The following is a 25,695-nucleotide window of genomic DNA, read 5'->3' on the forward strand; positions in this document are numbered from 1 at the left end:
GAAGCCCGCAGAAATCAATTTTTATACCATGTATAGATGAAATATATCAAGATATATTCAGTTTGGAACGCTTAAAAATATTGATGCTACGAACAAAATTTTGGTATAGGTGTTCAAGAAATCACCTAAAGAGTCAATTTTTGGTTGTCTGTCTGTGCGTTTGTCCGTGTGTCGCCACCATCACTCACAAACGAAAACAGATATCCAGCTGAAAATTTTAAGGCGTGTTAAGGACGTAAAAAGTGAGGTTGAGTCGTAAATGACCAACATAGATCAATTGGGTCTTGGGTCTGCAAGACACATCTTGTAAACCGTTAGAGATACACAAACATTTCCGTGTTAAAAATGATCCTTACAAAAACATAAAAAATTTCTGGTTGAATTTTTTCGTAAACATAACTATTTACCCGTGAAGGCACAAATCATGCGCAAATTATAAATTATACATATAGTTCTTTTTATATAGGATGTCAGTTATATGTGTGTGACATGTATGCACGTGTGACTATCGTTCTTTACTGACATGACGTAAATAAATAAACGATTCCCTAATCGACAGTGTCTATGCGTGGTATTTCAACAATTAACTCAGTCAATTGTTTGTTTTACCTTGTTTTTATTAAAGTGTGCAAAATTAGAGTGTAAATACTATTTTTTTTTAGATTTTGTTGTGTCATATTCAATACTGTAATAAAAATGAGCGTTTTTGAAATTCGATTTTGAAATTTTGGGCACAACTTTGCAAAGTACTAAAAGAAACGCAACGATTGCTTTCTTGATAGATAGATAATTTCTCTCAGAGTGCCAATAATATGATATTACGAAATAAAATTTAATTTTAATGATATCAAAACTTATTTAAGAAAATAAACGAAGTTGTGTCATTACGGACACTAGTTGATTAACTGACTATAATCATTTGTTTGGTTGAAAATAAAAATTATCGCCAGACATTAACACCCACGATACTTGTCGAAACGAATAACTTTTACCTACCATAAAATTTAATATCGTATTGTATATAATAATTGAAACATATATATTTTCTTTCAAATATTAACAAGTGGTGTTATTGTAGGGGGTTTGAATATTGTTACTAATCAAAAAGGGTGATTTACTGGGTATTTGTATAAGAGAGTGTTAGATGAACATTAAAAGGAGTTAAAATTCACAATATTAATAATGCCATACCACCATATTTATTCATTTGACGTCTTGCAAGCATAAAATATATTTCTGTTAATAAATATGAATAATTATTAATATGTTGTTAAATTTCATAAGGAAAAGCATAAGGCATAACTACATATATTATTATTAATAAATACATATACATCCCCCTTGATATAGTTGTCTAGTCAGAAGCAAACCATAGATAGATAATTAAGATGCGAAAAATGGCACTGCACTTGAATATACAGGAGACCATAGAGTATTCAAGGAGTCAGATTATACAGTCACGGTGATTATCTTATCTGTCTTATCTCTTGAGAATGAATTCCTAAATATTTGGATTACTTATTATAAGATATGGATTTTCTTATAAAATTTTCAATTTTCATAATTTCTCTAGCTTTTTGGGACATAAAAATTTGTTTTTAGAAATAAGGTTTTAGAAAATTAAAAATAAAAGTATTTAACATTTTTTTTTTTGATAGACCAAGTATTTATCATATGAAGATAAATTTTTAACATTTCAGACGAAGTTAATGTAATGGGGCCGACTTTGAAAATCTCCAGTTTTACATATTTCCGCGGTTTCAAGGCTTTAATATACGAATCCAACCTTTTCAATGTGATGAGTCTGTGTGTGTGTGTACGTATGTGCGTATGTCGTTCGGATTCTTTAACCTCGATAATCTCGCGACCAATTATGACATTAACACATGACTGCGTCTATTCGACGTGTAATCGCGTATTTAAGAACTGAAAGAGTTTTCAGCAGACTTTGTTCAGCCGTTTTTTAATGGTATTAAAAGAAACTGGAAACATAATCTGAAAAGCGGATAAAAAACATCATTTATTTATGGAAGTAATGATCGTTCCAGAATAAGCTGCAGTACATGTTCGAAGAATAATCTATGAAGGCTCGCACTAACACGACTTCAGCACCACACTGACTATGTACTGCCAATTTATTAAACTAGGAATTGCTACATTTTCGCTAGATGTGAAAGATCAAGGTAACGTTGTTAGAGTTGCTGAGAAATCAATGTAATCATCTGGAAATAAAAGGAAATAAACTATTTTATTGGAAGTAAATAAATTATTTCTAGAAGAATAAGAAGTTAGTTGTTTTATGAAGAATACCACTTAAGGGTTTAATCGAGGTTTGTTCAAAAGCTTTCTTCACCATTTCTGAGATACAAAACAGCCACAAGTAATATTATGGAACATGTAGAAATGTTCAAATTTTGTATTAACCCGAATCAATTTCCATTACATGCGGATTGGAGTAAATATTCAACAGAACTAGACAAAAGAGTAAAAAATTTGAATAATTTAAAGTTTCAATTAGACAAGTAAATCGTTATAAATACTTTAATAGTTTTCAAATTATTTGTTAATAAAATTTTACAATATTTTATAAGAACAAATATTTTACAAACGGTTTGCCTTAAAATAAACGAAATCACGTACGTAAGAGAATGATGATGGAGAAGGATACTATTATTGGAAATTATTCGCTACATAAAGTCCAGTAGAAAATTCGAACTGTGTGTAATAAGAAATGGATTGCAAAGATTTAGTATGCTAAAAGTATATGGTGTATATCGTACATAGAAACCAATAACTTATGGTACCGTAATAAGTTCGAATTTTACGTTTTATTTTCCTTGTGAATATTCTATATATGAATATTAGAGAAAATATATGAACCAAATTTTATTCAAGTATCTTTTTTGGTTTTCCAAAGATTCTTTATTTCGAATAGCATGGCATACTTTGATAAAATATAAAAGGCAAATTAGTGAGTTCAAACTGAGAGTATAGTTACAACTTTAACCATTAAAAAAGGTCCCGACGTTGGTTTAAAACGTTAAATTCCTACTACTAATACCCAGAAAACATTCTAAGGGTAATACTTCCTTGCCATGAGGTAACTAAAGAACTCTTGCCATGAAGTATTTGAAATAAAATGTCAAATTCACCTGAATTGCTAGAGCAACTTTTTGTAATACAAATACTTATTTCGGCTTAAACGTAGTCATTAGTCATTAACCGTAATTATTCTCGTGAGAGGTGTTCCTCATCACAAATCTAGTGACTGTTTCAAGGCTGTATTTTTATTTTTATTTTTTTATATATTTGTCAGATGTTATGTTTTATTTCGGAACTTGATAATAGGTTAGGTTAGGTAAGGTTAGGTTACTTGATAATAAAGTACAAAGAAAAGTTCGAGGATAATAATTGCGATTAGCTTATTCACACTAATGATGACTACAAATGAGGTGAAAATACGTCTTTATAATGCAAAAAAAATTTTACTATGGCGCATAAAAAATCAATCCAGCCAAACATGCCTCAATCGAACATATTATGTAAGCTCAGCATTACTTAAACTGGTAAAAATTACACAATGAAATTGTACCGATGAATCGTTTTGACTTTAGCATGTGCATTCATAATATCTTCTGAAATACGGAGATCACCTTATTTACATGAAAAACTTATTTGTCTAGTTTACGAAATTGAAATGGGAGTATAAAAATAAAACTTTAAACGTTATTGATTAAAAAATATGTTCAATTTCATTTATTGTAGATCATAAATATTTCATCAATGAAGTAGAGATAGTTTGATTTACAATTTTCATAGTCTGCATGTGTAGATGATAAGTAAAGAAAACACGTAATAGTAACAAATGGACACAGCCTGTAGCTACAAGACCAATAATTTTATTATGAATCCAATATCTTGTTTTCATCTCGAAATAATGATAATATAAGTTTTTTATGTTTTGAATAACAATAATATATTGGAATCATATTAAGGAATAAGGAAAAACTTAACTGATAACTGATTTGGATGCACCTTGCGTGTCCTTGTTCGGTAAAGTTTTATTTTAGGTCTCAGAAACTTACCAATTTACGCCAACATCTATCTTTTGGATTTGAACCGTAATAAGAATTAGCTTTAAAAGCAAAAAAATGTAGGACGTTAAATATGACATTAAGAAAACCTCTCTTTGCCAATCTTTTAGCAAGGCATAAATAATATCTTTTACCTCGCTAATAAAATAGTGCAAATTCCAAATTAATACATTGAAGAAAAAAAAATTAAATTGAATAAATTACAAAAAATTGTTTTCTCGATTCAATAAAATATTTTTCTTACTATGTAAAACTTATATTCTTTTTTTTTTAGGAAAAAACGTCATGCTGGTGTTACGTCTGAGGTTCAAGTAAATATATGATGCAAATTTTTTTTGTGGAAATAGATAAAAGATGGAATCAAAATTGCTAGGTTATCAACATGAAAAACTTGAATCATTTGTAACCCCGACTGAAAAACTAGAATTATGTTTTGAAAAATTTTTTGCGAGTTACCAAGCGTCAAATGTTTCCCACAGGCATAAATACAAATAACAATTTTTCCGGGGTGAAAACAATAATTTCCTAGCAGGATATTAATAATAATAATATGAAAAATATACATTCATCATCTTAAAATAAGTTAAAATATCATAGAGTAATGAAAAGCAATCAACCTAATTGAATGAATCAAAATAATAAAATAAAAACATATAACATTAAGTAAGCATTCATTATCCATCTATATGCTCTACAACTATACTTTATTTCAAACGATCAAAAAATATTGGTTCCAACATTAATATACTGACTCTACGTTAGGTAAGGTTAGGTTAGGTTACATTGGCTGCTCACGTAGGATACACTTAGGCTATAGAGCCCATTTTGATACCATATACGTGTTTTACTACCTTTCTGCTGATAATTTCATTTATCAGTTCCTCAATTACAGAGGTTGAGTGCACCTCCTTCATGCACATACCATGCACTACACCAGCCTATCACAACTATTAATTAAATCAATTTTTTTGCGACGACGGGAATCGAACACGCTACTCTAAGCATACCGCAGACGAAATTCGTTACGCCTTAACCAACTGAGGTAATAGGGTGATATACTGACTCTAGGAAAAATATTAAGCTCTAGGCCTAAATCTCGTACTTAAGCTTTAAATTACTTGATTTTATATCCTTACATTTTGCAACGTTTACAAAATTATATTTTTTTAAGATGGTACTGATTGTATCGTAGAATCCCCCCAATAAAATAAAAAGTTGTTACCATTTTACGGTTCTACCCTTTTGGAAAACTGAAACTGTAATAAAATACCAATCATAAAATTCTGCAAACAAAATTTGTTTGTTTTAGGGAATATTCAATTTTACTGGGAGGTGCCATGAAATACTGAAATTCACCAGTTTCCGTAGTAGGCAAGACCTATCCAAAAAAATTTCGAAATTGAATCCGTTTATCTAATTAAAATCTTACTATATTCACACATTAAATGACTCGTTCAAATTTATCTAAATACACCGTTAATCGTTTTTATGTTATTGAAAAAGCATAAATTTTATGATAAAATAAAATCATATGCAATAAGCTTTAGAAAATATTTTAATTAGTTAATTTATTTTTTACAACGCCCACTCGGGAAGTTGACTTTTCGAGCGCTGTATGTCACCTTCAAAATACACAATAATCGCATACTTAACTATATGTGTTTCATAAACGCACATGTTCGGTTATAGGTGTTTCATAAACGCACATGTTCGGTTATAGACTACATAATTGTATGTACTACTGACACGCCATCTGTACTAAAAAAAAAAAAGTAATCAATCTTAACCCTCATTTATTAAAGTTACCACACTGATTGTGTCAAACGCGAGTGTTACATACAAAAAAACAAAATTAAAAATTGAAATTAAAATGAACGAGCAATAAAAATTTGTATGCAATAAAATTTAAATTTAAAATAAGTAAATAAATCATTTCTCAAATTGATAAATTTCTCTCAAAGTCAACTTCCCGAGCGATTGTTGTAAAAAGTATTGAATGCTACTTGCGGAATAACTAGCAAATATGACAGTCGTGATTACGGCATTCGCTCTAAGGTTATGAGACATTCTTATGAAGACTCGTGTGGTTGTCGCAACTCGCCTACGGCTCGTAGCGACATCTACCACACTCGTCTTCATAAGAATGTCTCATAACCTTACGCTCATGCCGCAACACCACGACTGTCAGATTATTTGCTAGTTATCCCACTTGTAGCATTAATAACTATAAAAGGTTATTTCATTTAATAATGAGTTAAATAAAAAGTAAATACACTCATATACCTGCACAATTACATACGAAAATCAATTTATTAAATGAAATTTGTGCTGAAAAAATGACGAAATGCGAAAACAATATAAATGCATAGTTCTTATGCTCTTATACATCGCAATTCTTTTCCTGTTTATTGGATGGCAAGAATTAATATACATTAATTAATTTGTTTTTTCTTCAACTTCAAAAATTGTATAAGGTAGAGTAGGATACAACCAAAGAGGCTTAGTCAGCTACTATCAAAATGTATTAGCGATAGACAAAGACCAGAAAAAATGTTGAGACAACTTGTACATTATGAAAAAGGGACGGAAAAGTTGAGACACCTGATATGGCGTAATGTGACGTGAAGTAAGTTTCTATGGATGATGGTCAAATGTTTCTGCTATGAAGTTCAGGAATTTACACGGAGAGCGTATCAGGAAAATGTACTTTGAGCTGTCCCTATGGTGGTGGAAGAGTTGGTTGGGGCCATCTTTAACTCTTTCTACTTCATCTAAAAATCTCAGAGCCCATTTATGTCTAACAATTTAACTTCAGAGATAAACAGCAGCATACTTCTCTCTCCAAAATTACACCCGTATCTTGATAATCTAAACATTAGAGATATTTTTAGAAAGAATGCCAAATTTTAGCTAAATTATTGGTACCACTATGTTCTTAAAAACTTTAACTTAGTCTTTTTGGAACCTGGATTCAAATAGCAATACAAGCAATACATTTAACTGTTTTATAACAGATCCCAATTTTCTATTAGAGCGAGATGTTACTCTGATAGTGAAGAATCACCAACATATAAATTAAATTTAAATGCGATATGAAGTGCAATTTAAAAAAAAAAAAAAAAAACTTGAAAACATTTTGAATAAGTTTTCTGATTTAAATGAAGACACAAGCAGTTGATTGAAATGTCATGTCAAAAATCTATATAAATATAATATGTGACGTATATTAGCTTAGAAATTATTACGCGTATAATATAAAACTTCATTAACACACTAAAATAACATAGTTTAAAACTGACGACTAATAACTAACGAAACATTTTAACCAGTGCAGCAACTTTTATATGAACTTACAAATTCTGTATGTATAATTATGTCAGTATCGATAGGCAAAACGAAATTGGGTAAAATGAACAATGACTATCTTCCTGATATAATTTAGGTTAAAATTACGGTTATTTCAGTTAACTAGAATCAACAAAATTCAAAATTTTTTTCGCATAACAGAGTGAAATTTGTTTGTCAACAAAAGGCTTATTCCGCTAATTCTCGGGGATTAAAAATTACCAAGAGGCTACCTGCCCTTTTTATCATATTCAAGGAACACACACAAATAGCTTTATTTAATTTTACCTGTGACCACCAACGAGTCCTTTGTGAGTCCGTTAATTTTAAACATTGCAATATATTCTGTATTTTTGTAATGAAAAATTGGTTTCATAAGCGTAAGTATAACTTTTATGTTTTAACTATTCCGCCAAGTGTAAAATATTTTATTACAGCCTGTAGTTACATTCCTGTAATCATAACTTAAATGAAAAACAAGCGATTTTCTGTAAAATGTCTAGTCATATCAGATATGGACCCAATTTAACATGAACTAGCCATATATATACATGCATACATTTCTTAATATTGTTTGTAATATGGTGTAGGTACCTGTCAGTACAATGATGTTGATGATAAAAACATATATTTAACAACACATTGCATTTATATGCAAATTAAACGCGAAAACTGTCAAATCGCTTTCTTCATTCTCATGTTTAATACCTATACAACTTTGTGTATAATAGCATTACTATACAATTCATTGCACCTCTGTATATTATAAACATGCTACTCTGAAGAATATTGGCTGCACAGATTCATAAGGTAATGCAACTAATAATGAGAAGAACCAAGACCAAATCTCTCTGTATTTGAAAATCTCTGTTTAACTTTTCTCTTCTCACAAGTTTTTCGTATTTGCGTTACAGATTCTAGTTTTGGATGTCTTGCTTACTCTTCCTATCATATTTTCGTCTTGGCGTTAGTCACTATTTCCAGAATGAGGTGTCTAATACATGTCAATTCACCCAAATTTTGAATAGCAGAAATGTTATCAGTTCAGAGCAGTTTCACAATTCATCTTGAGAAAATCCATTTTTAAACAACGATTGATTTGATTGATTGATTGATTTGATTTAAACAACATTCTTCAATTACCCAAAAGTTAAAAAAAATAATCGTTATCTTAGAAGACAGTCTGCAACCATTCTTGGTTTTGGAAGTTTATTTTAGGGATTATAGGTATTATCTTATAACGTAAGGAAGTTTCGATAGAGAACTTAGTTTTAACTTCATCAATCGATGACCATTCCAATTGGTTTTTTGAAGAGATTACACTCAAAATTGTATGCTTATAATAAAAATGTCTTCAATTTAGTGTAAATAAATTGTAAACAAAATTGGTATAAACTTTAAACAAAAAACACACTTTCAATAAAGCAAAAAATCACACTTTTGAGGGTCAGTGGGAAATAATTTCCCTTTTCTTAATAATATTATAATATTTTCTTTTCAAAATATATTTAAAAAGACTCCACACAAATTCGTACAATGGTCTCTATATGTGTGTATAGAAGTTTTGTGGCCATTCATGGCACATTTTTGTTTTATAATCGTTTTTGCAAATATTATTCACCTGAACTTTCTTATTAACTGCACTGACGACTGACGACTTATCGTTCAAACATATATAACTTATTAGTTCCTTTAATCAATGTTTCCAATCCTAGTAATTTATTTTATTATAAAATTACGATAGAAATATTTTTTGTTTTAATTTAAAAACAATTAAGGTAGTATGAGCGCCAAAGCAAGTTTAGACTTGTGAGTGAAATTATGTGTATTTTCAACTTTGTTGATTAAGTTTGTTATAACTTCATAAATATACATAAAAAATTAGAATAAAATTTCGATATCTTCCTTGGTTTTAGAAATACTGTAACTAAAAAAGTAAACAAAATTTTCAATATTCAATATTTTGAAAACTACTCCAGATATCAAAATTTGTTTTCAACAATTTATTAAGGTTTTAACTCTCGTGCCAATTTAACCTGGGTTCCTCAACCCTTGTTAAATTAACCGAATTTAAGAAGATTTTAGCAACGTAAATTAAAAAATAAATGTACAATTTCTTCTTTATTTATACTATTGTAACTTGACTACAGCGCCACAAATCAACTTATCGTAACATCTCTATCAAGAAAAACAGGAAAAAGTTCTTGAAGATCCACTAATTTCATAAAAATAGTTAACAAACTATTAAAATGATTATTAAAAATATTATTCGAAAAAATTGTAAAAACCTGAGCTTGCTTTTAAAATGAGAATAAACGTTGATCTTAAGCCAGTTCTGGTGTATTTTATTTTCCATTATACTTTTCTTTAAAAAGTATGCGTTCATGATTTTTTCCTTTGAAACGTGATGTCACGAATTACGGAATGACTTTTTTATTTATCAAATAAAATTTGATAAATTTGGTTTTACTTTCGTGTTAAAATAGTAACAAACGCAAAAATTTAATCGTAGTTTTCAACCGCGTTTTCAAGTTTGATAATAGAACTCCCTTTTCTGGATTAAATGAGTTTTCTACATCTTCCAATTAAAATTTAAAATCCGCAGTTTTCGTATTATTTAGTAATTTTGTTAGGCAAAATATCTACATACAAAATTATGTTTAATTTAAGGCTATGATATAATATTCATTAATTTAACTATAATTTTTTTTACATTATAAAAAATACAAACTTGGATATTACGAAAAAATATTTTAATTTACAGTTTACCTATTCAAGGTAAAAAAACTTTGTTCATAAAAATAATATCATAAAAAACAAAAAACAAAATCCTGCTATATTTTTAATCTTTTTTGTTTTTACCTTTTCAATAGAAAATTCTTGTTTTCACCCTGAAGATCGCTTGTGTGAAGAAATTAATGAAAATATTTGACCCAATCAATTTTAATATACTTTATTATTGATAAAACTTTAACTAACGAACTGGAAGATGGTGAGTGCTTTCACTGGAGGATTTTACAGCTTGTGTCCGCATAATTTCTACCTATAGTTAAGATATATAAATAAATCATAGTTTAAAAAAGCTAAAAAACACGCTTTTGTAAGAGCTGAACTAAAAGATAGAAAATAATTTCTTTAAATTCAAAAAATCATTTTAACGTAAAAAAGCGTTTGGGTTCTAAATTTCAATCATTGTAAATATAAAATTTTTTAAAAAGCACCCTATGCTTTTTTACGATAAAATTATTTTTTTTCTTTTTAAATTTAAACACTTTATATTCTATTTTTTATTTCAGTTGGATACAAAGGCATGTTTTTTAGTTTTTAAAACTATCATTTATTTTGTGTTGTTTAGTTTTTTAGACTATTATTTATTTATCAAAACTTGGGTATAAATATGGTGGGAGCGTAAGTAAATGTATAAATTTTTAGATATGGAAGTCGTTAATCCTGATTAATACGAAATTTCGAGGTAATCCAACGTTTTGAAGTAGAGCAAAATCAAAATAAAAGTTTCCGTTACATACTAACATACTAACAAACGTATGAAGGTAATCGTGTAAATCGTGTTAAATAGTGGAGAAATTAAATCAAATTTTATACGAAAATGTCTAAGCGATTTTTTTAGTATAACCACTTCTCTTAATTGATTTCTAGAATACCAATAAGCATTCGAAACAATGGACAAAAGGCCGACAAGAAACTCTAATGTCGCGGTCCTCTGCTTGCTTGAATTCTAGAAATCAATTTATACGATATATCGTTAAAATAACCATATTTTGGTGTAAAAACAGAAACGATATTTTAAATGAAAAAGACCCCGTTTTTTTACCAATACTAACTGTTCCATTCTTTTCAGTGATTTCAAGAAAATAGGGTAGAAAATCATTCAGAGAAATTTGCTAATATTTTCCAGTACTAAATCGAAAACTTATTGATCTGCCTCTTAAAGGTCATGTCTACTATGACTTGTATATTAAAGGGTTGGTTTGCATTTTGTTGTTGATAACTTCCGTAAAAAACATGTTTTCGGTGTTTGATAATTAAAGTGTGAATGAATAATTATGCACCTACTTGTTTGTTTATTAATAAATAAAAAACAAAGAAAGAGAACAATGTATTTAGATTAAAAAAGTAAAAGATAAAAGTATTATATAAAAAAAAATTATTATTAAAAAAATTAAATAAAAATTTTTTTTCTGTAAATTGTTCCCATGTTAGTTGTTTATTCTGCCTTTTTTTTTCTACATTTTTTTACAATTAATTTTAATTTAAATATTTAAAAAAAATTATAAATTTATAATAAAGTTATCGTATAAAAAAATCTTTAAAATTCTTGAAAATTAAGTTAACTTTGTTTTAATTTTAATTTATTGCAGATAAAAAGTTGGTTTTGTGTATGATTTATGAGTTTATAACGTTCAGAGTAGCAAGCAAGCAGAGCAGATGAGTGTAGTATGTACGGTCATTACGTATAATTCGTAGACATGTATACATTCATTCTAGTTTATCTATGTATGAGCGTTCTATTCTACAAGAATATAATAAGATTATAGTTTTGCGAACAAATTCATGATTATCAGATAAAAGTGTTAAAGAATAAACTATTGTTTTGATAAGTGTCGAAAAACGGATTTTTTTTTATTGTTATTCTCAAACTAATATTACTTTCTGAATACCTCCAGACATTGTGTAATTTATATTCTTAAACTTCTACCCGTGAATCTACTAATATCTAAATATACAGAGTGATTTTTGAAAATGTTTTGAACGTTCTTTTATACAGGACTTCATAGTCAAACAGAGGACAACTTAGTTTTTTTTTTAAATAAAAAAATTGTGTTTTGCCGCAAAAAAATCATTTTTTCTATAAAAATTCTTTTTTTCAAAGCTTCAATTTTAATTTTTTTAATTTTTTTATTTCATTTAACTGCTGAAACTTAGCGAATACACGAATAGTAGAGCAAGAAAATTTTTTGTATACAAGTTATTTGTTTTTGGATAGAAAACAAAAATACATAAAAAAGTATAATATTGAGAAATTGCTGGTTAGAAATTTACTTCTTGAAAACTTTTTGATCTAAAGTCATTTGAAATCTGATACCAAAAATTTAAGTCTAGAAAAACATTTATTTTTATACGATGTATATGAAATATACATACTATATTAAGTTTAGTCCGCATTAAGTTAAGTTTGTAACGCATAAAAATATTAATACTATGAACAAAATTTTGGTATATATACTTATAAGTGTTCATAAAATCACCTAATTAGTCCATTTCGGTAGTCTATCTGTCTGTCGCTTATCTGTCGTCTGGCGGTCGCCAGTCTATCGTCTCTCTGTCTGTCTGATTTTGGATGTTCTAGTTATTTATCGTCTGCCATTTGAAGATTGATCTATTGTTTGGTTTAAACGAAATAAGTTTTTAGTTACTAGTTACAAAGCTTAAATTCTACTACGCTACTTGGTGTAAACGAATTAAGTTTTTAGTTACTAGTTACAAAGCTTAAATTCTACTACGCTACAAAGTCTGCCTGCAAATATTGCATTCACATGTGTGAAAATATGACTGTGGTGCAAATGTATAAATGTCCTAAAAACATTAAATTAATTGTTACATTAATATTAATCGTTCATAGTTAGTTAACACAAAATACATTTAACAAATATTATCACATAAGTAGATAAATTTAAAACAAAACACAAAAATTGATGATATCAGTTTAAAAAAATATTTATTATTGTTGAAATATAATAATAACGATTGTGCCAACATATTTAAAAAAATGGTATACAAAATTGAATATAATAAAAATAATAAAATAATTATAGTAAAGTAATATTTTAAAAATTTTGACACAATAATTAATTTTACGTGGCTTTTTAACTCACCACCACCAACCTAAAAACTAACTCAATGAATAACAGTGGCAATTAAAAAACTAATTTATCGCACACAGAACCACACTTCCTTCAATTTATACACATACATATTAGTCATGTATGTTTTATTACTGTTTAAACACTTTTAAAGACTAACACCCGAGTAACACGGCTACGTCACAATGAATACAATTATAAAATTTGGGGGAATATCGAAATCTAGAATAAATTTGAAAGGTCTTATAGTAAGCGTAACAATGTTTAACAAAAAGGCTTTTCAAAGGAATCTTGAGCTAGACATTCCACGGTATTTTATATTTTGCGTTGTCACCCAAATCGGATATGTGAAGCTTGACGAAGAAATCGAGGTGACAAATCTCAATTACATCTAATAAACAAAGCCTTGGTATTCCAACCCTCACCGAAGTCTGAGCCAATGCTATAAATAAAGTCTAGATTCGCCATGATCCTCTCTTTCACCTTTCAAAATTATGACGAAAATTATTTAAAAAGAATAGAGTAAAGGCATTCAATTTGAAGCAAGTACATTATATTTGTTTAGTCAAATCTCTCCTGGCAAACTTATTTATTAAATGCTCTAAATTTAAAGCTCTTGGAAACAACAAATTATCCATGAAGACGAAAACTTTCTCGTATAAACTTCAAACTAGTAAGTCAGCATAGAGAGTCCATTTATCGCCGTTCGCCTTTTTCGATTCTAATAAAATAATGGATCGATTTTCAGAAACCAGTAAAATACTCTATTGCAAATTTTATATAATTTATATTTCTTATTTTTGCTAATACGGCTTGAGGTATAGTTCTATATTCAGTTCTAAGAAATGCAAGCTGTACATACTGTTAGGCTACACACAAAAATATTTTAAAAAGTAAAATAAAATATCTATTACCTTTTTGAATATTCTACACGAATATTCATTTCATATTTTAAAAGAGTTTTTTATTAAAAATGATTTTTAAAATGAAACAGAGAAGGAATACTACGAATATATAAAATAAAACTGTCAGTAAGATATTTTATGATGAAACAACATATTTTCATGAAAAATATTATTTTTGATGATGTTCAAATATTTTTATTGCAAACAAATGTTTTACAAACAAATGTTATGATTTTCTTTTTTTTAAGTTTTGTTATTAAATTAGAGGTTATCAATTCTTAATCATTTTGATGCAACTTTTTTAGATCGCAGTGTTTCAACAGTACGATTATTCCAAGACTTGCACAACGAAAGAAAATACTATCACCATTTCATAGAGAAAACTGGTATTTTTTCAACCGAGCTTGAACAGAAACAAAGTTGCTTGTCGTTTTTGAATTAGCAAGGTATCCTTTTGAACAAAAAGCCTCGCCTACAAAAAATGTAAAATCACAGAATTTTGAACCTTTAGCATTATTTACCAATTTATTTTAATTAGCAGTCATAAAAAATTGCAATTCTACATTTTCTTGGTGTATTTTTTTTATTCTATTCGTATACGGTAAGTCACTTTAGTTCGCTTTAATCGATTTCTTTAAAAAGTGTTGTTTTGTTTTTTAAACGAAAATGTCATATTTTAACCAAAGCTGGTATCAATCGATTGAGGAAAAGTGAGGCAAAATTTGGTAAACAAAAATTAAAATTTTTCATTTATGATTTCATTTCTGTGATTTCTAAAAACAGATTCGAAGAAGTGGAACATTTACCCTACCGTTACGCAAAGAATGTGGACGGCAGAGAGAAGCAATGTCTACTTTGGTGTTCTAGAAACTTCATATAAATAAATATTTGTATTCGGTCCAAGAGCTTTAAATGGAAATGCTTATTCGATCCATCGTAGTAAGCAGAGTTATACTTGAATCACGAAAAACTGAACTTTAATATTTCTAAGCTAGATAGAGACAACGGTAAAACTTCGATCTACTGAAAATTCTCAATTAAAGTACCTATCTCATTTTGTTTTAAAATTGTTGAGTTGTAGAATAATGTGAATCAGACGACAGGTCATCACAATATACTAAAAGCTGTAAAGGTTCGATTTTATTTTCAATTACATACATAGTTATTCAAAATAGATTAGTTTCTAACCCGTAAAATGGGTCGTGTCACTCATCCAGACTCCATCAAATCAATTGATAGATTTCTTCCAAAAAAACATTTCCAGTCTACTCTGATAATTTTCTTTCATATAAGTTTCGAAACATAATGAATTAAAATTATTTTGCTTAAATTTATATGTGGTAGTTATTTAACATAAATTTAAAATGTATCTGAAAAAGGTCGAGAATTTCATATACATAGACTTTTTCTTATTAGCCTGTCAATTTATTTAAAAGATTGTTATTTTTGTAAAAGTAACCGTGGAGGAGAATTATCTTTGTAAGCTAGAAATGTGTTTTGGAAGGTTTCTAAGAAATGATGCGAAGGGATATTCATATCAGAATCCTAACAATTTTTCAGGCTAAGTATTGATCTATAATTTATTAAAAATTAGTTATTTATTTTAAATGAACTAAAGTTTAATTCACACCACTTTAAATATTTATCATAACTTTCTACTTAAAACAATATAGCATACAATTATTACGTAATAAAATGGACAATTTGTTAGTATTTTTTGACGTTAAAACAAAAACTTTTGTTATTATACATAAAATACGTACAATAATGACATTACCATTGTAATTTTACAATGTTTCTCGTAAAACTTTTATAGGTCACTATACAAAAGTGTTACTCTATAACAATCATACTACATAGGGTAAGGTGTAGTACCTTTCATACATTTTACACTGAATCACTTTTTAGTTTTTCGACAGAGATAGAAATACATACAGCATATGGTAATTATTGAAAAAAGTACACTGTTTTTGAAAAAACTGCTAATAGAAAAAAAAAAAAGAATGGAAAAATATGTATTTTAAGATGCCAGAATAGACAGTTTCTATTCAGTTTTTTTCTTTTAGCATTTTTATCACTCCAAAAGTCTTATTTTGAAAGGTTATTAACAAATGAGCCAGATGATAACTGTCAGTTGTTTGCGCTTCTGACTACGGATACAAAGTATCCTAGTTCGTATCAAAAGCGGGGTTACGTGTAATTAAAAAAATTCATCAACACCAACTATACAAATTATTTTTCGTAATTTTAAATAAACCAACCCAATGGTAGTGCAATTTTAGCAATAATCTAAGTCAACTATAGACCAATTGAGCAAAAAATCAAATGTACATTATATTTTTTTGTCGTCATCTCCAACGGTGGTTGTGGTAGACTTGGTAGAGTGTTGGACTTAAAATCCATAGGTTTAAGGTTCAAAGCTCATGCAAGTCGGTCACTTTCAATTGTTCAATCAATACATAACGTGATCTGGAAGTGGTTATCTGAGGAAGACATTACTAAGGGCACTGATGGTACAGTTCCGATTCGTCTCGGCGGTAGTACAAGTACGCTAAGAATAACCCGCATCAGATCATTCTGTGGCCAGATTGAACAGCTGAATTGAAGAACAATTGACGAGCCGTTTAAGCGACTGTCTGATGTTGATAACCTCACCATCACATACAGTTTTCTTAATTTTATTGAAAAAATTCGAGATATGATTTTTATCCGTCCTTTAACATATTATAAAAACAAGGTTATAATAACTCATAAATGTTGAGTTTCATTCCTGGTGGTATTACACTTTCCCCTATACATACATTTGCATAGAAGAGATTCTGTCATCATCGTCATAGTCATCGTTATAGTGTCATCATCACCAAGAAATGTGTAACAACAATCTAAATGCAGTTGTGATGCATTATCATATATTATCATGTTTTATCATACCCAACATACTTTATTAAACATTATAAAAGTGCATTATTGTATGTAATGCATGCATGCTAAAGGGCATTATTTCAATTATATTAGTGTAGAGAAATTTTATTCAATTATAGTTTTTAAAGAATTTTGTTGTTGAAAATTCTGTTATCTCGAGTATGTGCAGTTCTAAAACACACAATGTATCATGGATAAAAAGTTTTTATCATTTTAATTATGTTAAAAAATTTATTCAATTAAAATGCACATACCGCCGCACAAAGACAAATTGTCACATACAAACTAAATAGACAGAGAGCGGATATGAATTTGATCTACGTTCAGTTTTATTGCTAAGAAAACGCTTCAACACGCATGGCTGTTTTGCCAGTATATTATGGTTATATTATTAAGTTAAAATTCGATAAACAACTTTCAATGAGAACAGAGGCTCGGCAAATATTTTGTAACTTTGAATAATAGATATTGAAAAAAAAATTCAGGTTTGGAACTACATTCGTATATAGTCATCAAAGATCTAGAATTTGGAAACTAATCTGAAAGTTGAACTTCACTTGAATTCGAATATGATTCAATTCATATTGGAGGCATATTTTCTATGGACTCTCATATGGACAATTCAAGGGGATTAGGAAAAATTTGTTCAATCGAGGAATTCGTTATATGAAGGCTGTACTGTAATTAGTAAAGAGTACTTTATTATTTTATTTTAAGTTCAAAGTGAGAAATTGAATATTGGAATTTTTCTTTTTTAAACTAGTCCTTCAAATTGAATTCATTCGATATTTTATTATCATAGTGTTCATAAATAAGGCAGGATATGGATAATGTATTAACGTTTGCCATCCCCAAAATTGACATTTAGGTAACTTTACAGTAATTTTGAAACATTGAAATTCTAATTTTCAGGTGTCAATGAACGGTCGGAATTATAGTAGGGTATGTGTTAGCTTTAAAAAAACCAGTAACAAATAATATATCAAATTATATAGAAATAAATCACTGATAAACATATAAATATTTTTATTATCGAATACAGATAGATATATAAAAAAAATCGTGGGCAGCAGAACTCCAACACTAAGGTCACAATTCCCCCTCGTGATGATTTTAATTAAAAGGGGATTATTTTATGCTGTTAGAATCAAAAAATATCCCAGTAAAACTGCTGAAAAAAGGCTTTGGTAAAATATATACATGGTAAAATTGCACATAACTAAACAATTGCAAGAAACCAATATTTTGTCCTAGAGAAGAGAAGAAGACTTGGTCGTTAATCTATTCAAAAACATTGCGTGACATTTAATGTCACTCAAACATCCCGCTCAATTTCGAACTGTTTAGATACGCAGAGCCTAAAGATATGCAGAGACAGGTATTTTACCAAATAATCCCAAAACCTTATACTTAAAATAAATGCATATCACTCTCCGTTAATTTTCAATACAATGTATAAGTCAATATTCTCGGGGAGAAATATGACTAATATGTTTTACGTATACGTTAAGTGTGTTGTGTTTAATGTTGTTTTAATTGATATAAAAACGAAACATGATAGAATAATAAAAAAATAATAATATTAGAAACTAAATTCTATATCTACATGGGATATTATATTAAGATGTTGTTATTCATTTCTTAGCTTTGTATTATTATTATTTTTATATTAATATTTTATAGTTAAATGATCGAGATAGTACGGTTTTTTAGCTTCCTAGATTGTTCATATGAGTGCGACCTTTATGGTCCACACCTTTAACATCTCAGAAAGTGAAAATAAGTATCCGTAACTGCCTTAAACGCTCAGAGGTTAAATACGTGCTTTCAATGGTAAGATTATGGCGAATATTAATGAATATAAATTTTTTAGAGATGAAACAGCGGCAAGGATCAATTTATCTTTGTTAAATTATTTTTTAAAACTTGAATTTTATTAATAATTTTACGACTGAAGTAAATAATTCCTTAGTTGCTTCCAACGGGATATACATAAAGTCGCGAACCAAGTAAATTATTCAAATTACTACTACTTTATTTTACTTTGTTACAAAAACTTATTTTTACCGGTTTTTAGGAAATGAAATTAGAGAAAAATTTATAAGTAGTCAAATACTAATTTTTGAAGTTTTGAGATCGTTGACTAATCGTTGATAAAATATTTATTTTAACCATCATCAGCTAAGTATACGCATTTACTTATTCCAGTATTTTTTTTACAGTCTGTAGATTTAATTTTGTAGATTGCAGTTAATTCTAGACTTCTCTTTAATGTTTTCTTGTTATACACCATAGAAAATAGAGTTAATTACTTTTTCCAAATGTTAAAGTTGGAGTTTATACCCATAGATACAAGTAGATGCCTAGTTTCTATGAAAAAGTTGCCGTTTATTTCATACTAAAGAACCGTACTAACAATACATTCATCGTTAAAGCATTGATTTGTGTTTCTCACAAAAATATTTAATGGGTATAAATTATTACACTGATTAAATAGATTTAATTTAGGTTTTTTTTTTATTACGTATGTGAATTGTGTAAAAATGTAAAATTCAGAACGTTTCTTGTATGCCATATTAATAATTATACAGCGTTTAAAGAATCGTTTTTCATGTAATCTTTTTACGTTTGATGATAATCCCAGTATTTACGTAGCTTAATAATACCGCGATAAGTAATGAACCACAAATTTTCGTCGCTTATAATTTTACACCAGGGCCTATGAAATCTTAGCATGTAGTTATGTAATTGTACAGATTGTTCAAAAAGTTGGCGGCTTCCCATGAATTTTAGAAAATAATGACTGCAAAAATGACCAAGACAAAGAGATTCTAAAATAATTTAATGGTCAAATGAATTCACAATCAACTGAAATACAAAAAAACTGCGATGGGCACAAGGGGGTTTTTACAAATTTCTCTCATACTACGCTTAAAATTTTTATGGAATTTTTCGAGTAACGAAGAATTATTTTGTTTGTAAACTGCACTGTCAATGCGTCTGTCCTGCACGGACTTTGTACAAATAAGTACCTAATCAAACAATTTAATTGATGACAGCTCTTTCTAAGACAAAAGTGTACTCAACTGTCAGTGTATATATATTCCATCAGATGGTATAAATACGCTAATTAGGAAATTCAAATACAGATTTTTAGACACTTTATAATTTAACTGTGAAGTAATCAAACTATTTCATCCGGCGAAAAGAAAAAAATAATAATAATGAAATTATTTAAACAAATAAACAAGCTGGTATTTAAAGAATTGCATAGTCAGGTTGAGAAAAAAAAGTCAATAAAACAGTGGAATAAACTCAATATAAAAATTACTAATACTATTTAGTTAATCGCATATTTACTAACATAATGCGGAAAACTTAAATCATTATAAAATAATGTAATCACAAACAAATCGAGATAAGTATTTAGAAAATTTTTGATTCTTATTCGCAAATAAATGGTTGTTGGTATTATTTATAACTTGTAACAAATAAATTCAAAGAACATTTAGCATGCAAAAATATACTTTATTTATTTATGTATTCAATTAATAATATTTACTGCTGGTTTATTCAGTGGTTTGTTGTACAAGAGAATATTTAGTGTGTCTATTATAGGCATATAACATAGAGAAATTTTGTATTATTATACCATGTATATGTAATACACCAAGGTATACTAACTTTAGTCCCAAGTTTGTAACGCTTAAAAATATTGATGCTATGAACAAAATTTTGATATAGGTGTTCATAAAATCACCTTATTAGTTAATTTCCGGTTGTCTTTCTGTCTGTTCGTCTATCCGTCTGTCATCACGATAACTCAAAAACGAAAAGAGATATCGAGCTGAAATTTTTAAAGCGTGCCGAGGACGTAAATAGTGAGGTCGATCTTAATTTTCTATCGACAGATAGCACAGGTTAGGGAAACTATACAGTGAATCTTGATATCTTAGTGACGAGGTAATGAATTTCAAAAATAATGTCAATGATTTTACAAGAAAGTTTTTCTATTTAGATACCATAATTTTAATTAATTTTTTTGATAGTAACATCTGAGTAAAATGAACTTCAAAAGATATTTGACAATTATTATGGTAATAGTGCTCAAGACACAACCATATTTTTATTATAAATAATTGAAAAAGACCTATGTTATATGTCCACATTAACCATACTAAAATATACATGTGCGTATTTGTTAGTCGTTTGCTGATTTAATAGTAGTCTTATAAAGCAAACTAATGTCAAAATATAATCATAAATAATTCTTTGTTTATACAAAACTTATTTTTAAATCATTTATGGTTTTCGCATTTTAGTTATAGTAAATAATAATACATAATACATTATAGGTATTTAAGTACTAGAGAAATATATTATTGATTTTTTTATGATGCAGAGAGAATTTAATGTGTTTAAATATAGGCTTACGTGGAGGCAATCTTTCTTGGAGGTATCAACAGTCTTTTGAATACTGTGAGAATGAATCATAATCGATTTTTCTCTGATAGGCCAAGAGTCGGTTGTTTTAATACGTCTAGAACTACCACCACATATGACAATAGACTTATAATTTGCTAGATTCTTTAAGCCAAGAAAGATAGTAAGGTCATAGTATAGGCGTAATTTGATCGCTATAAAAACCAAAGTATGGGTATTTCGAAATATAAAATATTTTTCAAAAAATTTCCAAAATCGATTTTGTCATTAAATTTGCAAAAAAATAAATATTTGTTTGACATAAGTCGTTATAGGTGGTAGTTTATAAGTCATAACCACATTTTTATATTTTAGTTAAAGTATTTGAATGCGTATACTAGTTGATCGTCATTGCTGATTATTAACAATGATAATTGGTCGCTGTAACCGATATCTGCATTAGTAATTGAGTTTAAAAGCCTATAAATAAAGTTTATAGGATTCAAAGTTGTATTTTGATGTTAACCAAAAAAATATGTGCATATATAAAAACTATGTATGTTGTGTTACTCGTATGAAACAGAGACCTTTAAAAGCTAAAATCGAAGTGACCAATCGCCTAAATTACGCTCTATATATATTATTTTCTGTTCAAGACAACACAAAGCACGGTAAAGTCACCACAACAAGTACAATAATAATTTTAAGAGACTAAATAAACACAGACATTAATTAAATGTTTTAATAACAATTCGATAACGATTAAATAATATATGTTCATAAAAATATTTTTAATGTATTCCTGTTTTATTAATTTTTTCTTCATTTTAAAGCACACATATAAGAATATTTGTATTATTTTGTTAATTTAAAACAATACAGCCAAGTATACATAAAAAGATATCTTATTTAAACACAAGAATAATTATAATATTTACATTTGGAACCATATAAGATGTGTCAGAAATACAACTCACGCTGTTACCTCGCACATTTTTTATGGGTTCTGAGTGTTTTCCAAACTGAGCCGATTTGGAAGATCATCGCCAAATTTTAGTTTTTTCTGGGACGTATGCCTAAATTCACACTTGAAACAAAGCTTGTAATGTATAGTGTTGTGAGATATGTTTCAAGTGCAAGTTAGAGTTTCGTACTCGAAATATTTATTTACTTGTTTTTGTTATTCTGTTAGGGACAATATAATTGAATAACAATTGTAAAAATCGTTTTATCCAGCAATGAATAAAATGAGGTTAGTATGACAAAATAACGATTTTTTGAAATTGTGTGTTTCCAATTTTCCAAAGGTTTTGACGCCATCAAAACCTTTCCGAGACGCATGAAAGATAACGCCAAAGAATTTAAATTGAAATTAAAAATTGAACAATACGCGTAACTATGTCCAACAATTTCTAGAGGAGAATTTATCATTGATAACGTATCATAATTTCCCTTTCACATTCTGTATATATGCACATACACTTTGTATATTACACCCACTTTATAATTTCATTCATATAATTTAAATATAAATAATAATAATAATATGTAAGTTGTTTAAAATATTTTTCTGTTAATAATATTTTAATGATATTTATATATTTTTGTTTTTTTGTTGTAACCATCATGTTTTTAAAAAATAAACATACATACACCTCACCATACTCATACATGCATATATCATAATATATGAAATATACGCGTTTTTATATAATATTTGTGAAGTTAACCTTTCATCACCTTTTAATACGCTGCGTATGTATCAAATATATATTAAGGTATACTAAGTTTAGTCCCAAGTTTGTAACGCTCAAGAATATTAATTCTAAGAAGAAATGCTGGTACAATTGTTCATAAAATAAGCTAGATAGTCCATTTCCGGTTGTCTGCCCGTCTGCCTGTCTGTCCGTCCGTCCTTACGAAAACTCTAAAACGAAAAGAGATATCAAGCATTGGTTACGATAACTGATATCAAGCGTGTTCAGGACGTACAAGTAAGGAGTCAATTCGACAATGAGCAACTTGGTCACTTGGGTCTTGGGTCTGTAGGATACCTCTTGTAAATCTTTTGAGTTTTTTGTCATAAGCAGTACTGTCTATCCGTGAGGGCGTAAATTAGGACAAAACTTTCTAAAACCAAATAAATGGCACCGTAACGCAAACCAATAATTATGATGGTTTTTCAAGCTTTGGTTTTCTGTAGAAACTTCCACTGCACGTTATCTGAATTTCTGGATCGTTATCCCTTGGATCATTAATAGTTATCGTAATTTTTGGGTGCAAAAAGTACTTCTTATATTCAAGCAGAATACAGGCATAAACTTCACAGTTATAAAACACTTTTTTTTTCAAAATCAAGTAATATTGTTCTTGCAGTAATCTTTCAAATATATTATTAAACATATATATTTTTGTTGATATTCTATTGTTTTTGAGTTATTGCCAACTGTACAAATAAGTTACTGTCTGATACATATACTATACAAGTACACACCAACCAGGATAGTTAGAACATAGTCAACCTACATAAAATAAATAATATTATATTTTAATATGTTGGTAATATTTATAAATGGCTCTTATTATAAAATCAACTGTGTACAGAAAATATATAGATTAATAGTACTTTTTATTGTATTATATTATTTGTATTTATTTATTAACATGATTGTTGGCTTTCGATTTCAGTCGAATGGAAGTTGTTTAAGATCTTTCTTTAGGTGTTGCTATTAGTCATTCGACGGCATCTTTGCCTACACGGCATAGATTATTTGAAAAATGTTACCAACTGAAATATAAAAAAACTGTTCAAGTGAAGAGAAGATGAAAATAAATTTTTCTAACTGGCACTCAAACATTGCATTAATAATTATTGTATTGGAATAGAAATGGGTAAATTAGAAGTTAAGAAATAGTTTTCTATGCAAGAGGTATTGACATCAATACCCGGCCCTGGGAAAAATATTTATTATTATATATTTATAATATAGTAGTTTAAAATAAATTTAAAAAAGTCAAGTTTTGAAACTAGCTGAACTAGAAAGAAAAAAAAAAACAATTAAAATTACTCTTTAAAGAACAAGAAATATTGAAATATTGGCTGAAGAATAGAAACTTCTTTATCAGCAAAAGAAGTTCTCTGAAATCAACGCAGAAAAGGCATCAAACAGCCTGCACCGATGGCAGACGAATAAAATCATTTCATCTTTAAAAAAACACGAGATAAATGGAGTCAGATGTCTTAGTCGTCCAAAGAAGAGTTTTGTGATTGCTTTCTAGAAATTTTCAAGCTTATTACATTTTTTTAAAATCCTGTCAAACATTTATTGCAATTCTCCTGTATATTGAAAGTATTTATATGTTTCAAGGAAATTTATTTTCTTTTAAAATCACGCTTTGATACGCAAAATAAACCAATGAAATGCATGATTTTGTCAATGTTTGTATATCTAATATGATAATACAGATACTTATAGTACGTATATTCAAGTTGATTTTTATGAATTTTATAATGTACTCTACGGGATACACAAAGTTGTACAAGATATACACACTTACATAAATATTAAAATGAAACAACAACACTTCATACAGAAAATATTTAAATACTATTGTAAATAACAATAAAAAAAATTCAATATCTAGAATATTTTATTTTATTCTGTATAGGGAGGAAATACAATTGCATTTGTTTGTCTTTTGCTTTTAACTTGAACATTTCTTATTTGATCACGTTAATAGAGCAAGCTAAGAACTATGCGACTTTAATTAATGTAATGTAGTAGCAAACAGCATTTTTTTTTATTAAATTTTTTCGTAATTCTTAATATTTGCCTTACCATTTATATATTTTCACTGATTTAAAATCAGTGAAAATATATCTTACTTCAGACTACAGAGAATTTTTTTCTGCAATAAACTACAAGATTTAAATAGTTTCAGTATCACGTACTGAAAGTAACCACACAAAACCCTTACATAAATAGGCGGAGGAATGGAATTTATGATTTACACAGCTATGACGATTAACTTCAGGTTTGTCGTTGCTTTTGGACAAAGAGGGCAAATTATTTACTGTAAATTATGTCACTAACATTTTTTCATATATTTGTTGAATTTTTATCA

This window comes from Chrysoperla carnea, chromosome 5, assembly GCF_905475395.1.
Source record: "Chrysoperla carnea chromosome 5, inChrCarn1.1, whole genome shotgun sequence".
NCBI lineage: Eukaryota > Metazoa > Arthropoda > Insecta > Neuroptera > Chrysopidae > Chrysoperla > Chrysoperla carnea.